Source organism: Grampus griseus (assembly GCF_964374135.1).
Source record: "Grampus griseus genome assembly, chromosome: 11".
Taxonomy (NCBI): domain Eukaryota; kingdom Metazoa; phylum Chordata; class Mammalia; order Artiodactyla; family Delphinidae; genus Grampus; species Grampus griseus.
The window spans coordinates 82261145-82276757 of NC_139005.1; the positions used below are offsets into that span (position 1 = coordinate 82261145).

Sequence of the window (15613 nt, forward strand, 5' to 3'; positions counted from 1 at the left end):
GCAGCAGTGAATTCCACCATTCTGTGTTGCAGGTCACTTATCCGTTCTTCTGCCTCAGTTATTATGCTATTGATTCCTTCTAGTGTAGTTTTCATTTCAGTTATTTTATTGTTCATCTCTGTTTGTTCTTTAATTGTTATAGGTCTTTGTTAAACATTTCTTGCATCTTCTCGATATTTGCCTCCATTCTTTTCCCGAGGTCCTGGATCATCTTCACTATCATTATTCTGAATTCTTTTTCTGGAAGGTTGCCTATCTCCACTTCATTTAGTTATTTTTCTGGGGGTTTATCTTGTTCCTTCATCTGGTACATAGCCCTCTGCCTTTTCATCTCGTCTATCTATCTGTGAATGTGGTTTTTGTTCCACAGGCTGCAGCATTGTAGTTTTTCTTGCTTCTGCTGTCTGCCCTCTGGAGGAGTCTTCTTAAATCCCTGCTCTGATGATGCACCCACTCACCTTGCTCACATACCTTCAGTGATGCCCCATTGTCTTAAAATGAAGATTATACTCTTCAGTGCAGCATTCAAGGCTTTTCACAAATTCTCTACAATTTAAAAAATTCCACACAAAAGTTTTCATGATCATAACTTTCAGTCTAAACGGCCAATGTTACTGCTCACACATGTTACACATGCTTGAAACTGGAGACCTTTTCCTTTCCTGAATTGATTCTGTTCTTCCATGCCTTCAAGGCATGAAGGAAAGAGCCAGGAATGCTCTTTCCCTCCATCTCTGCCTTTCAGAAACTTGCCCAGCAATCCAGGCTTAGGGACAATACCACCTTCTTTGTGAAACCTTCCCTGATAGCCTTCTTCCCAACTCTCTAAGTCAACCCATGGACAAAATGCAGCCCACCACCTGGTTTTATAAGTAAAGTTTTATTGGAACTCAGCTACACAGTCACTTACAGATCATCTATGGCTGCTTTGGGGCTACCATAGTAGAGTTGAGTAATTGCAACAGAAGCCACATGGCCTGCAATGCCAAAAAAAAATTTACTATCTGGCTTTACAGGGAAAGTGCGCTGAGCACTTTTTCGCCTTGGAGCGTATGTCTTGGAGTCTGAACTGTACCTCCCTTAGGGACCTTTCACATCTCCCTTCTGTCAGAGTTACTTCTGTGTACCTTTTTTGTTGTGACAGCAGACTCCTCTTACAAACACAGCTTCTGCCTTCATCGTCCTTATTCCTGTCTTTGGGCTCAGCATGGTGTAAGGCTCACTAGCTGTCAATAGAAATAAATTCACTGTGTAAAAGGTTCTTTTTAGCTAAATTTTACTCACTTGCCAAATGACCAAAATCTTATATAAAGCGCTGTTCCCTCTAGGGGTTAGTGCTTATCATTTGATGTTATTGATAGGAAACCATCTTGTGTTTCCCTTCTAGAAGCATTTTACTGACTGCCAAGATAAGTTACAAAGTTGAGTCCAAGGATCTTATGGAATAATATTCTTATACTAATTTAAGTTGTTCGCTTGGTAATATCATTTAGTAAGTGGTTCCACTGAAATTTTTCAGTGTATACTTTTTCACCATTTGTGGGTTTCACCATGTGAAGTAAATACCTAGTTTCTACTTAGTTATTTTTGTTGCCTGCCCCCAACTCTATGTACCTGGAGTGTGATAACATTTAACCATGCTACTCTATTATGAAAAATATCAAAGAATTACATTCATTTTAAGAAAAGCAGATGTGCTTTACTGGCTTCTTAAAGAGAGATAATTGAAGATCTCAAAAGAACTTTTTTCCAAGGTATTAATTTCAAGCTATATACTCGTAATTGCCTACATCCATCTTGTTCACATCCTTAAATATCACCTGTGACAGTTTTCTGATAAGTTTGATATCAGTCTGTGTGTGTGGATGGGGCAGGTGGGAAGGGGAGGGAGTACCTTGTGCCTAAGTGTATGGAACACAAGGAAAACCCTTAAACTTTCATAAGATGAGAAGAAATCCAGTGTTTTCCTGAGTGATAATGTGGTAAAGATTTAGGATAAGTTAAATATCACAGGATGAGGTGAAGTGAGAAATTCAGAGTTTAGATTAGCCTTCAGAGTAGTGAAGAAAAAGATGACCCCCAGATGAGAAAATCTTGGGGAATAAAAGTAAAGGATAGCAAATATGAAGTTTTTGAGAAGCTTCCAAAGAACTTTTCAGTGATACTGTTGAGTTATGAGAATGTAGAACCTTTAACTGGTAAAATTGAAGGAGAGGGATTTCCAAGACACTAATCATCAAGGTTCAGGTAAAAACAGAATTTGAATTAATGAATGGATTTTAACAAAAGGACTTCCTATGTTGCAAAGAGTGGTTGGGTTAAGGAAATTAATAAAGGTGGTGAAGTGCCCTGGGTCTACCAACAGTGGGAAGCCTTTATGATGTGAAAAGAGACAAGGAGAGCATTAGAGCAGAGTGGGAGCCATGGAAAAGGGACCACCTGACAGGCGAAGATCTTGTAGGGGGCCCTCAGAAGTGCCGAAACAGGGAGCAGGGAAAAAGTAACTTGGCCAACACCATGGAAGCATATTTTATGTCTCTGTTTTCATCATGTTCAGTAACATCCCCTTGGCTGAAGCAAGTCATAATGACTAAGTCCAAAATCAACAGAACAGGGAACACACTTTCCCTTTCTACTGGGAAGCACTGATCGGTCTCATGGCAGAGAGAAATTATGAAGAATTGGGGGTAGTAATCTATTGTGTCACTGTAGTTTCCTAAAATAAAGTCCTTCTAGAAGAATTCTGTAGCAAGGGAAAAAAAAAAGGAGACTCTAAATCAGCCCCAGCGGTAGGAGAGAGAGAAACTACCAAAAATGCTATGAAGAATCTAAAGGTGGGTTTGGAGGAGAGAAACCCTGGTAATTTATCCCCAGCACTTTATTTGACTTGAAGTAATGCTGGTTGAACATTCGTTTAGGCTCTTATCTTTTCTGATTCTATAAATTCTTCACATAGACATTGAACCAAAAGTTAAGTCTGGATAGTATTATATCTAGTCCTTAGCATTTCAGTCTCTTTTCAATGTTCTTGAATGCCAAGGTAATATGGCTTTAGACAGACAACTGTCACAATATTACAAATAACAGCAATTTGGCCAGAAGTCCTTCCTGGTTTTGATGTGTTGGTACTGCCAGATTTGTGTAACGTACGGATGCCAATCAAGTAGCCTGTTCCAATGCAGGAAGACCAAACAGAAGGAGACAGCACATGCCCAAGGACCTGGTGTGATGGAGGAAGGTGGGGCTGGAGCAGGTCCTCTCATCAGCCCTCTTGAGATGGATTTGTTCTCTACTTTGTCATTAAATCTGAGAACAAAAGAAAGCTAGAAATGAACATTCTCTTCCACAGATGATTTTTTTCTTAATTAGGAAAAGGTGAGTCTTACATTTAGCTCATGGTGATGACATTCAAAACATAGTTCTTCAGTGCCTTGAAAAGTAATTGATCTAAGAAGTGACAAGGAGAGTGACGCAAGACTAGGCACTATTTCTGCAAGTTGTAGCACATTGACAGAGCTACAAATGTTCCTGTAGCACAAAGCACCTCTGAATCACAGGGATGACATTTAGATGAAAGCAAATCACTTACACAGGCACACTTCTACCGCACAATGTGGCCAGAGCTAGTGGACCTTGGAAGCGAGCCAGAAACAAAGAGCACCGATGAATTGTATTTTATTGAGAAAAATACTTGTTTTAGCTAGAATTTTTGAAAACAAAATATATAAGGAGCTTAAAAGAAATCTAAGCCTTGTTTTGTTGTCAGGATATTAAACATTTATTGTGTTCTGTGGACCCATTAGGAGAAAACTCAAGCCAAGTAGGAAAGGTGGGCTTGACATTTAGGAGACAGAGCAAAGTGAGAATGACTTAGAAGATGACCACACAAGGTGACAGCTGGAGACATAGCGTGCATGAAAGGATGGAGAGAAAGGGAAGACCAACATCAAAGCCTTGGGAAATGCCCACTGTGATAATGGCTCCCAGATATACATCCATGTCCTAATCCCCAGAACCTGTGAATGTGACAGTTGGAAAAAGAGTTTGCAGATGGGATCTTGTTTGCAGATGAGTTTGCTAAGGATCTTGAGATGAAATGATTATACTGTATTTTCCAAGTGCGTGCCAAGTGCCATCACACACGTCCTTAAAAGAGAGAGGTGGAGGGAGAGAGACACAAACACAGAGGAGGAGGTGACATGACTATGGAGACAGAGATTACAGTGATGTGGTCACAAGGCAGAGAACACCAAGGAATGCCGGCACCCATGAGACGCTGAAAGAGGCAAGCAACAGATTTCTCCGCCAGAGCTTCTGGAGGAAGCACAGCCCCTGGAAACATCTTGATTTCAGATTTCTAGCCTCTAAAACTATAAGGTAGTAAAGCCCTGTTGTTTCAAGCCACCAGAGTTGTTGTAATTTGTTGCAGTAGCCCTAGGAAGCTAATGACCCGCACCTTTGGGAACAGGAAGGGAAAGAGAGCTTAGAGTTAGGAGAGGTAGCAAGAAGGTTAAGTGTCATGGAAACCAAAGCAAGAGTTTAAAAAACAGACGAACAGAGGCAGTGGCGTTAAATGTGAGGGCCTAAGGAGTGAGACTGAAGAGCGAGGGGAAGGCGTTGTTAGGATGGAAGGTAATGATAGCTGACCTGTACCAGGCACCCGCCGTGAGAACTTCATAGGTATTAACTCACTTCATTCTCACAGCAGCTCTAGGATGTATAAACTGTTATTATCACCATTTTATAGATGAGTAAACTGAGGCACAAAAAGATGAAATAACCTGAACTCAGTAAAATAGGTAGTAGATGGTGTGGCCAAGAATTGAACCAGAAACCGTGTCTCTAGCACCCACATTTTAACCACAGACCATACTTCTCCTCCCTAGAAGTATGTGTTTCTCAAGGTTCTGACTTCAGATCTTTTATCAAGTAAGGTAAGTGATAGGTCTTGAGAGGAAAAGGCATCTTTGAAAGTCATTTTGGGGTAGAAGGGAGGGAGGATGAGAAATGTGGCATCCCCTGGGCTCCATCTTTTCAGCCGAGGGGGAGGGGAAGCAGTGCCGAAGCTGAAGGAAGCAGCCAAGCTTCAGGCCTCAAGGAGTCTAGGGAAGAGGATGAGGGTGTAGTGAAACGGGGAGCTCTAAATTAAAAACGTGTTGCACAGGTGAACATGCTCCATGTCATTTCCTTGACCAGCTTTTGACTCTGTGCTGTGTCTGTGCCCATGGAGCCTTCACACCATGCAGAACACGAGGTGCAGAGGGAGAAGTAGCTGAAGGGGAATTGTCACCGCCATTTCTGCATGGAATGTGCTCTGTTCAGAGCTAAGGAAGGAGTCAGAAGTACACTGTATGATCCTTGTCCTTAGAGACTCTGGAGCTAGTTGGAGAAATGGGACATCCGTGTGCCAGAAGGTAACAGAGGGTATGTGGCCACTGCCTGATCAAGGCTAATGGCAAGATTAAAGAGACTGGAGTGTTGACCATGGGCCAGAGGAGCTAGAAGGGCTTCAAGAGGAAGATGCAGTTTCAGCTGGTTCTTAACTGATGAAGGCATTTGATAGCTGGTCAAGAACCATGGGGACATTTCACATGGATGGAAAAGTCGGAGGGAAAGATGGTTTTACAAGAGTTTGGCTCAAAGGAGTGTCAGCATACTCTACCTTCCAACCCTGCCTTGTTAAATTATTTAGAACCACTACAGACTTCAAACAATTCGCCTATGTATTGGTATCTAACTCATCAGGCTACACGCTACAGTGGAAAAGATTAGAGTTAAAATTTGTTGCTCACTTGTGTGGCCTTGGGTGAGTAACTTTACCTCTTGACCCTCAGGTTTCCCATCTGTAAAATGTAGAAATGATTTCTGTCTTTTAGGGTTGTGATGAGGCATTAATGATCAATATTGAGCGTGGTACCTGGCATTGAATAGTGTCTACATTTTTTTCCAGAGGTAACAAATTGGATGATGCAATTTATTACTATTATTATTGTTTTTTAATAAATTTATTTATTTTTGGTTGTATTGGGTCTTCGTTGCTGCGCAGACTTTCTCTAGTTACAGCAAGTGGAGGCTACTCTTCCTTGCCGTGAGTGGGCTTCTCATTGCGGTGGCTTCTCTTGTTGCAGAGCTTGGGCTCTAGGCGCGTGGTCTGCAGTAGTTGTGGCAGGCGGGCTCAGTAGTTGTGGCTCGTGGGCTCCAGAGCGCAGGCTCAGTAGTTGTTGGCACGGGCTCTGCGGCATGTGGGATCTTCCCAGACCAGGGCCTGAACCCGTGTTCCCTGCATTGGCAGGCAGATTCTTAACCACTGCACCACCAGGGAAGTCCCGCAATTTATTATTTTTTTTTGTTTTTTTTTAACATCTTTATTGGAGTATAATTACTTTACAATGGTGTCTTAGTTTCTACTTTATAGCAAAGTGAATCAGTTATACATATACATATATCCCCATATCTCTTCCCTCTGCGTCTCCCTCCCTCCCACCCTCCCTATCCCACCCCTCTAGGTGGTCACAAAGCACCAAGCTGATCTCTCTGTGCTATGTGGCTGCTTCCCACTAGCTATCTATTTTACATTTGATAGTGTATATATGTCCATGCCACTCTCTCACTTTGTCCCAGCTTACCCTTCCCCCTCCCCATATCCTCAAGTCCATTCTCTAGTAGGTCTGCATCTTTATTCCCATGTTGATGCAATTTGTTGACTGACAATTCCTTTCTGAAGAGGTGACTGCTGAATCTCCTGTAAATGTTAGCTTTTCGTAAGGCTGGAGTATATTTGCTGTCTTGTGTACTAACTATTTGTGTACACGTCTCTCCCTCGTTGACTTAGCCTCTGTATGAGGAGAGCTCTGATGGCCCAGGCTCTTCATCTGTACCTCTGAGAATTCTTAATTCTTGGAGGACCCAGATGGGTTTGCTCAGATATCAGGGGTTTTGCCCAAATTCCCCTATAACAGGCCCATCTTCCTCATATCCATCCTCTCCTGGTAATGCTTGTGAATTCTTTTTTATTTTTGACATTTTCCCCATGATCTACATTATTAGATTTTTTAACAAGGAGTTCAACAGTTTCAAGTACCTGTGGCCTTTATTTCCACTGTGTAAATTTTCTTCTTATCTGTCATTTTGTGCTCCTTGAGGGTAGTTATTTATATAAGAGCTAGAAGTTCCATGCTGAGTCACAGTCCTGGTCCCTTCAACCCAATAATCCTTAGCAAAAGGAACAAGAAGGAATGGTTTTCGGGGGAGATTGGTTCAAGATGGCAGAGTAGAAGGACATGTGCTCACTCTCCCTTGCGAGAGCACTGGAATCACAACTAACTGCTGAATAATCATTGACAGGAAGACACTGGAACTCACCAAAAAAGGTACCCCACCTGCAAAGACAAAGGAGAAACCACAGTGACATGGTAGGAGGGGCATAATCACAATAAATCAAATCCCATAACTGCTGGGTGAGTGACTCACAAACTGGAGAACAATTATACCACAGAAGTCCATCCACTGGAGTGAAGTTTCTGAGCCCCACATCAGGCTTCCCAACCTGGGGGTCTGGCAATGGGAGGAGGAATTCCCAGAGAATCAGACTGAAGACTAGCGGGGTTTGACTGCAGGACTTTGATAGGACTCGGGGAAACTGAGACTCTACTCTTGGACAGCACACACAAAGTAGTGTGCACATTGGGACCCAGGGGGAAGGAGCAGTTGACTCCATAGGAGACTGAATCAGACCTACCTGCCAGTGTTGGAGGGTCTCCTGCAGAGGCAGGGGGCAATTGTGGCTCACTGTGGAGACAAGGACACTGGCAGCAAAAGTTCTGGGAAGTACTCCTTGGCATGAGCCCCCCCCCCCCAGAGTCCACCATTAGCCCCACCAAAGAGCCTGTAGCCTCCAGTGCTAGGTCGCCTCAGACCAAACAACCAACAGGGAGGGAACCCAGCCCCAGCCAACAGCAGACAAGCAGAATAAAGTTTTACTGAGCTCTGCCCACCAGAGCAACACCCAGCTCTGACCACCACCAGTCCCTCCCATCAGGAAGCTTGCACAAGCCTCTTAGATAACCTCATCCACCAGAGGGCAGACAGCAGAAGCAAGATGAGCTACAATCCTGCAGCCTGTGGAACAAAAACCACATTCAAAGAAAGAAAGACAAAATAAAAAGGCAGAGGACTATGTACCAGATGAAGGAACAAGATAAAAACCGAGAAAAACAACTAAATGAAGGAGAGATAGGCAACCTTCCAGAAAAAGAATTCAGAATAATGATAGAGAAGATGATCCAGGACCTCAGAAAAAGAATGGAGGCAAAGATCAAGAGGATGCAAGGAATGTTTAACAAACGCCTAGAAGTATTAAAGAACAAACACCTACAAGAATTAAAGAACAAACAAACAGAGTTGAACAATACAATAACTAAATCAAAAATATACTAGAAGGAATCAGTAGCAGAATAACTGAAGCAGAAGAATGGATAAGTGACCTGGAAGACAGAATGGTGGAATTCACTGCCATGGACAGAATAAAGAGAAAAGAATGAAAAAAAAATGAAGACAGCCTAAGAGACCTCTGGGACAAAATCAAATGCACCAACACTCGAATTATAGGGGTCCCAGAAGGAGAAGAGAGAGAGAAATGACCCGAGAAAATATGTGACGAGATTATAGTCGAAAACTTCCCTAACATGGGAAAGGAGATAGCCACCCAAGTGCAGGAAGCACAGAGAGTCCCAGGCAGGATAAACCCAAGGAGAAACACTCCAAGACCCATGGTAATCAAATTGACAAAAATTAAAGGCAAAGAAAAATTATTGAAAGCAACAAGAGAAAAACCACAAATAACATACAAGGGAACTCCCATAAGGTTAACAGCTGATTTCTCAGCAGAAACTCTGCAAGCCAGAAGGGAGTGGCACAGTATATTTAAAGTGATGAAAGGGAAGAACCTACAACCAAGATTACTCTACCCAGCAAGAATCTCATTCAGATTCGATGGAAAAATCAAAAGCTTTACAGACAAGCAAAAGCTAAGAGAATTCAGCACCACCAAACCAGCTCTACAACAAATGCTAAAGGAACTTCTCTAAGTGGGAAACACAAGAGAAGAAAAGGACCTACAAAAACAAACCCAAAACAATTAAGAAAATGGTCATAGGAACATACATATCGATAATTACCTTAAACGTGAATGGATTACATGCTCCAACCAAAAGACACAGACTGGCTGAATGGATATAAAAACAAGACCCATATATATGCTGTCTATCAGAGACCCACTTCAGACCTAGGGACACATACAGACTGAAAGTGAGGGGATGGAAAAAGATATTCCATGCAAATGGAAATCAAAAGAAAGCTGGAGTAGCAATACTCATATCAGATGAAATAGACTTTAAAATGAAGTATGTTACAAGAGTCAGGGAAGGACACTACATAATGATCAAGGGATCAATCCAAGAAGAAGATATAACAATTATAAATATGTATGCACCCAACATAGGAGCACCTCAGTACATAAGGCAACTGCTAACAGCTATAAAAGAGGAAATCAACAGTAAAACAATAATAGTGGGGAATTTTAACACCTCACATACACCAATGGATAGATCATTCAAAATGAAAATAAATAAGGAAACACAAGCTTTAAATGACACAATAGACCAGATAGATTTAACTGATACTTATAGGACATTCCATCCAAAAAGAGCAGATTACACTCTCTTCTCAGGTGCACACGGAACATTCTCCAGGATAGATCACACCTTGGGTCACACATCAAGCCTCAGTAAATTTAATATTATTGAAATCATATCAAGCATCTTTTCTGACCACAATGCTATGAGATTATAAATAAATTACAGGGAAAATCAATGTAAAAAACACAAACACATGGAAGCTAAACAACACATTACTAAATAACCAAGAGATCACTGAAGAAATCAAAGAGGAGATCAAAAAATGCTTAGAGACAAATGACAATGAACACATGACGTTCCAAAACCTATGGGATGCCGCGAAAGCAGTTCTAAGAGGGAAGTTTATAGCAATACAATCCTACCTCAAGAAACAAGAAAAATCTGAAACAACCTAACCTTATACCAAAAGCAACTAGAGAAAGAACAACAAAGAAAACGCAAAGTTAGTAGAAGGAAAGAAATCATAAAGATCAGAGCAGAAATAAATGAAATAGAAACAAAGAAGACAATATCAAAGATCAATAAAACTAAAAGCTTGTTCTTTGAGAAGATAAACGAAATTTATAAACCACTAGCCAGACTCATCAGGAAAGAGAGGGAGAGGACTCAAATCAATAAAATTAGAAATCAAAAAGGAGAAGTTACAGTGGACACCGCAGAAACACAAAGCATCCTAAGAGACTACTACAAGCAACTCTATGCCAATAAAAGGATAACCTGGAATAAATGGACAACTTCTTAGAAAGGTATAACCTCCAAGACTGAACCAGGAAGAAATAGAAAATATGAACAGACCAATCACAAGTAATGAAATTGAAACTGTGATGAAAAATCTTCCAACAAACAAAAGTCCAGGATCAGGTGGCTTCACAGGTGAATTCTATCAAACATTCAGCGAAGAGCTAACACCCATCCTTCTCAAACTCCTCCAAAAAATTGCAGAGGAAGGAACACTCCCAAACTCATTCTACAAGGCCATCATCACCTTGATACCAAAACCAGACAAAGATACTACAAAAAAAGAAAATTACAGACTAATATCACTGATGAATATAGATGCAAAAATCCTCAACAAAATACTAGCAAACAGAATCCAACAACACAGTGAAAGGATCATACACCATGATCAAGTGGGATTTATCTGAGGGATGCAAGGATTCTTCAGTATACGCAAATCAATCAGTGTGATACACCATATTAACAAACTGAAGAATAAAAGCCATATGATAATCTCAGTAGATGCAGAAAAAGCTTTTGACAAAATTCAACACTATTTATGATACAAACTCTCCAGAAAGTGGGCATAGAGGGAATCTACCTCGACATAATAAAAGCCATATATGACAAACCCACAGCAGACATCATTCTCAATGGTGAAAAACTGAAACCATTTCCTCTAAGGTCAGGCACAAGACAAGGATGTACACTCTTGCCACTATTATCTAGCATAGTTTTGGAAGTCTTAGCCATGGAAATCAGAGAAGAAAAAGAAATAAAAGGAATACAAATTGAAAAGAAGTAAAACTGTCACTCTTTTCAGATGACATGATACTATATGTAGGCAATCCTAAATATGCCACCAGAGAACTACTAGAGCTAATCAGTGAATTTGGTAATGTTGCAGGATACAAAATTAATGCACAGAAATCTGTTGCATTCCTATACACTAACAACGAAAGGTCAGAAAGAGAAATTAAAGAAATAATCCCGTTCACCATTGGAATAAAAAAAAAATACCTAGGAATAAACCTACCTAAGGAGGTAAAAGCCCTCTACTCAGAAAACTTCAAGACACTGATGAAAGAAATCAAAGATGACACAAAGAGATGGAAAAATATACCATGTTCTTGGATTGGAAGAATCAGTATTGTGAAAATTACTGTACTACCCAAAGCAATCTACAGTTTCAGTGCAATCCCTATCCAATTACCAATGACGTTTTTTACAGAAGTAGAACAAAAAATCTTAAAATTTGTATGTAGACACAAAAGGCCCTGAATAGCCAAAACAATCTTGAGGGAAAAAGCAGGGCTGGAGGAATCAGACTCTGTGACTTCAGACTATAGTACAAAGCTACAGTAATCAAGACAATATGATACTGGCACAAAAACAGAAATATAGATCAGTGGAACAGGATAGAAAGCCCAGAGGTAAACCCACACACCTATGGTCAGCTAATCTATGACAAAGGAGGCAAGGATATACAATGGAGAAAAGACAGTCTCTTCAATAAGTGGTGCTTGGAAAACTGGACAGTTACATGTAAAAGAATGAAATTAGAACACTCCCTAACACCATACACCAAAATAAAATCAAAATGGATTAAAGACCAAAATGTAAGACTGGACACTGTAAAACTCTTAGAGGAAAACATAGGAAGAACACTCTTTGACATAAATCACAGCAAGATCTTTTTGACCCACCTCCTAGAGTAATGGAAATAAAAACAAAAACAAACAAACAGGACCTAATGAAACTTAAAAGATTTTGTGCAGCAAAGGAAGCTATAAAGAAGACGAAAAGACAACCCCCAGAATGGGAGAAAATATTTGCAAACGAATCAATGGACAAAGGGTTAATCTCCCAAATATATAAACAACTCATGCAGCTCAATATTAAAAAAAAAAAAAAACAATCAAAAAATGGGCAGAGACCTAAATAGACATTTCTCCAAAGAAGACATACAGATGGCCAAGAAACACGTGAAAAGCTGCTCAACATCACTAATTATTAGAGAAATGAAAATCAAAACTACAGTGAGTTATCACCTCAGACCAGTTAGAATGGACATCAGCAGAAAATCTACAAGCAACAAATGCTGGAGAGGGTGTGGAGAAAAGGGAACCCTCTTGCCTTGCTGGTGGGAATGTAAATTGATACAGCCACTATGGAGAACAGTAAGGAGGTTCCTTAAAAAACTAAAAATAGAATTATTATATGACCCAGCAATCCCACTACTGGGCACATACCCAGAGAAAACCATAATTCAAAAAGGCACATGCACCCCAATGTTCATTGCAGCACTATTTACAATAGCCAGGTCATGGAAGCAACCTAAATTCCCCTTGACAGACAAATGGATAAAGAAGAGGTGGTACATATATACAGTGGAATATTACTCAGTCATAAAAAGAATGAAATTGGGTCATTTATAGAGATGTGGATGGACATAGAGAGTGTCATACAGAGTGAAGTAAGTCAGAAGGAGAAAACATGTATTGTATATTAATGCATATATGTGGAATCTAGAAAAATGGTACAGATGAACTAGTTTGCAAGGCAGAAATAGAGACACCGATGTAGAGAACAAATGTATGGACACCAAGGCGGGGAAAGTCGGGGGGCGTGGGTGGTGGTGGGATGAATTGGGAGATTGGCTTTGAGATACATACACCAATATGTATAAAATAACTAACTAATAAGAACCTGCTGTGTAAAAAAATAATTCAAAAAATTAAAAATAAAGAATTTGTTTTGGGAGAGCTGTCTATTTCATATATACAGACTGAGACTGCATGTACCATCTGACGTTGACGTCAAGTGCCCCTCCCAGCCCCTTCATCTGTCACCTGAAAATCTGTGTCCATTCTTCTGGAGCCTTTTTTTTTTTTTTTGGCCTGCACCTCGAAGCTTGCAGGATATTAGGTCCCTGACCAGGGATTGAACCTGGGCCGCTGCAGTGAAAGCGCTGAATCCTAACCCCTGGACCACTAGGGAATTCTCGTGTTCTGAAGTCACCTTTCTGGAAATGTGGAGCATAGAATGGTAGTAACGAGCACAGCAGAGTGGAACAATTCCAGGCTGATGCTGTAGTTCTAGTCCTGCCCCTAGAGAGAAACCTATGAGTAAGGCTTTTACTTGCTCAGGCAGCCGAGCATCAGAGTAGGGCATGCAGTGTGAGGGGAAGGCTGCCAGGCTGTCTCCCAAGGGGCCACCTAGCACGGCAGGTCTTAACAGGGTGAACCTCCCAAGAACAAGTCTCAGGCTCACAGCTTGTGGGCTTAGAAACCGCATCATGGGGGCAGAGTATACTAAGTAATTTTTGAGGAGGTGGATGTGTGGAAACCCATGGTGCCAGTTTGTTAATCCGCACCGAGAACCCTCTCTGCCGGAGAGGTGGGAATACTCGTGTGATTTCTCTCTCCCTGCCCTGGGAGCCACATGCTAATCCGAAGGTTGTCTGGTGAGCGTTGTCAGAGTGAAGGCAGTTAAGTGGATAAAGGAGAGAAAAATTGCATGTCAGTGCCGTCTGGCTATGCATTTGGAAATTTTGAACTTTGCGGCTGTTGCCTGGACGGGCACTGCCCAGGTTTGTCTCTTACATGTTTCGTTTATTGTTGTTGTTTGTATTGTTATTGTCTTTTCCTTGGCTGACCAAACCTCATTCTGATTTGAATCATCCTTTCTTAAAATTCCTTAGAACTTACAAATTGGCCCAGGTCACATCCTGCCCCACCCCAACCTTGGGAAAATTTAAAGTAACTCTTCATACCTCTGACATGACCCATGATTGCTGATTTATAATTTACCTCTGAGCAGGTTTTTAATTTCCTTCATTTCTGGGTTTGTAGTAGACTTCTCATTGAGGCCTTCCAGTACTGATAATATGTAAACCGATTGTTTTACCCTGCCATTGCTCAGTTTCCTCATCTGTGTAAGGTACCAGATGAATTAGCTAACTGCTAAGGTAACTTCCAATGCTAAATTTCTACCTTCAAGTTTCAAGAGATTTTCCTCTTTTTTTTTTTTTTTACTGAAGTATAGTTGATTTACAATATTAGTTTCAGGTGTACAGCATAAGTGATTCAGTGTTTTTAACTTATACTCTATCAAAAGATATTACAAGATAATGGCTATAATTCCCTGTGCTCTACAATACATTCTTGTTCTTATCTATTTTACACATAGTAGTTTGTATCTCTTAATCCCATACCTCTAACATTCCCCTCCCCACTTCCTTCTCCCAGCTGGTAACCCGTCTAAAAAATAATACAAAGGAACGTATATAGCGAAACAGAAACAGACTCATAGAGATTTTCCTTTTAATGAAAAAATTTTGTGATTTGGTGAAGGTTAGCTTTCCTGCATCGGATGGCATGATTCCTTAACAAGTCCCCGTGGCTGGCTGGCATCAAATAAGGCTAACACCTTTCCTTGGCTTTTTTTTAAAGAGCAAATCTGGATTCAGTCCACCATGAATCTGAATTGCAAGTCTGTCCTCACAGTGCTTCTTTGGAAAAATCATATAACCTTTCATATTTCACTTGAGGCTTCTAAAATGATTTTCTAATTCTCTTTTCCATCAGTAATTTGTTAACTGGAATTCTTCTGTAGTGAAGAACTTTGTCTTATCAACTATTTGGCTTAAGTGTGGTTAGTAAAGGAAAGGCAGGATAAATGCTTTCTTCTTTCCTTTTATTTATCATTTTCTTAATAATGAATTGGTATTTTATCAGCCTCCAGCGGTGTTATGAGTGTTTTTAGCTTTTGAGCTCAGAATTTTAAAATATAGTTTGTATGTATCCGCAGATGTAATCCATATGTATATAATCGATATAAGTTAATACAATCAATATTGTTTCTGATGAAATGGACATGAAGTCTGGGATTTGCTTTAAACTACTCTGGCACCTAAAAAGCAAACTGACAGCAAAGGGAGTGGAAGAGGTGAATATGGGAAAGTTTTTTTTTCAGCTTTTGGGGAAGATCTTTATTTAGTGAAGCTGGGTGGTAGGTACGTCGAGTCCATTGTACTATTCTTTTCACTTTTAGTATGGTTGAAATTTTCCCAGATAAAATAGCTCTAAAAAAATACATAATTTTAAGGTTATCAGAGGTGTTAATCTGAGTTCAGTCTTTAACTCTGGCCTATACATGAATACTGTGGAAAAAGATTCTTCGATGTTTATTGAAATGCC

The 15613-nt window shown here is 40.4% G+C and overlaps 1 protein-coding gene across 1 annotated transcript in view; it reads left to right on the forward strand.

Moving 5' to 3' along the window:
* The window catches only part of ANO4 (anoctamin 4), a gene marked incomplete at both ends in the record, with an annotated part of 446527 nt that overhangs the window by 199695 nt on the left and 231219 nt on the right, over window positions 1-15613 (forward strand). The gene's annotated exons all lie outside the window — the stretch shown is intronic.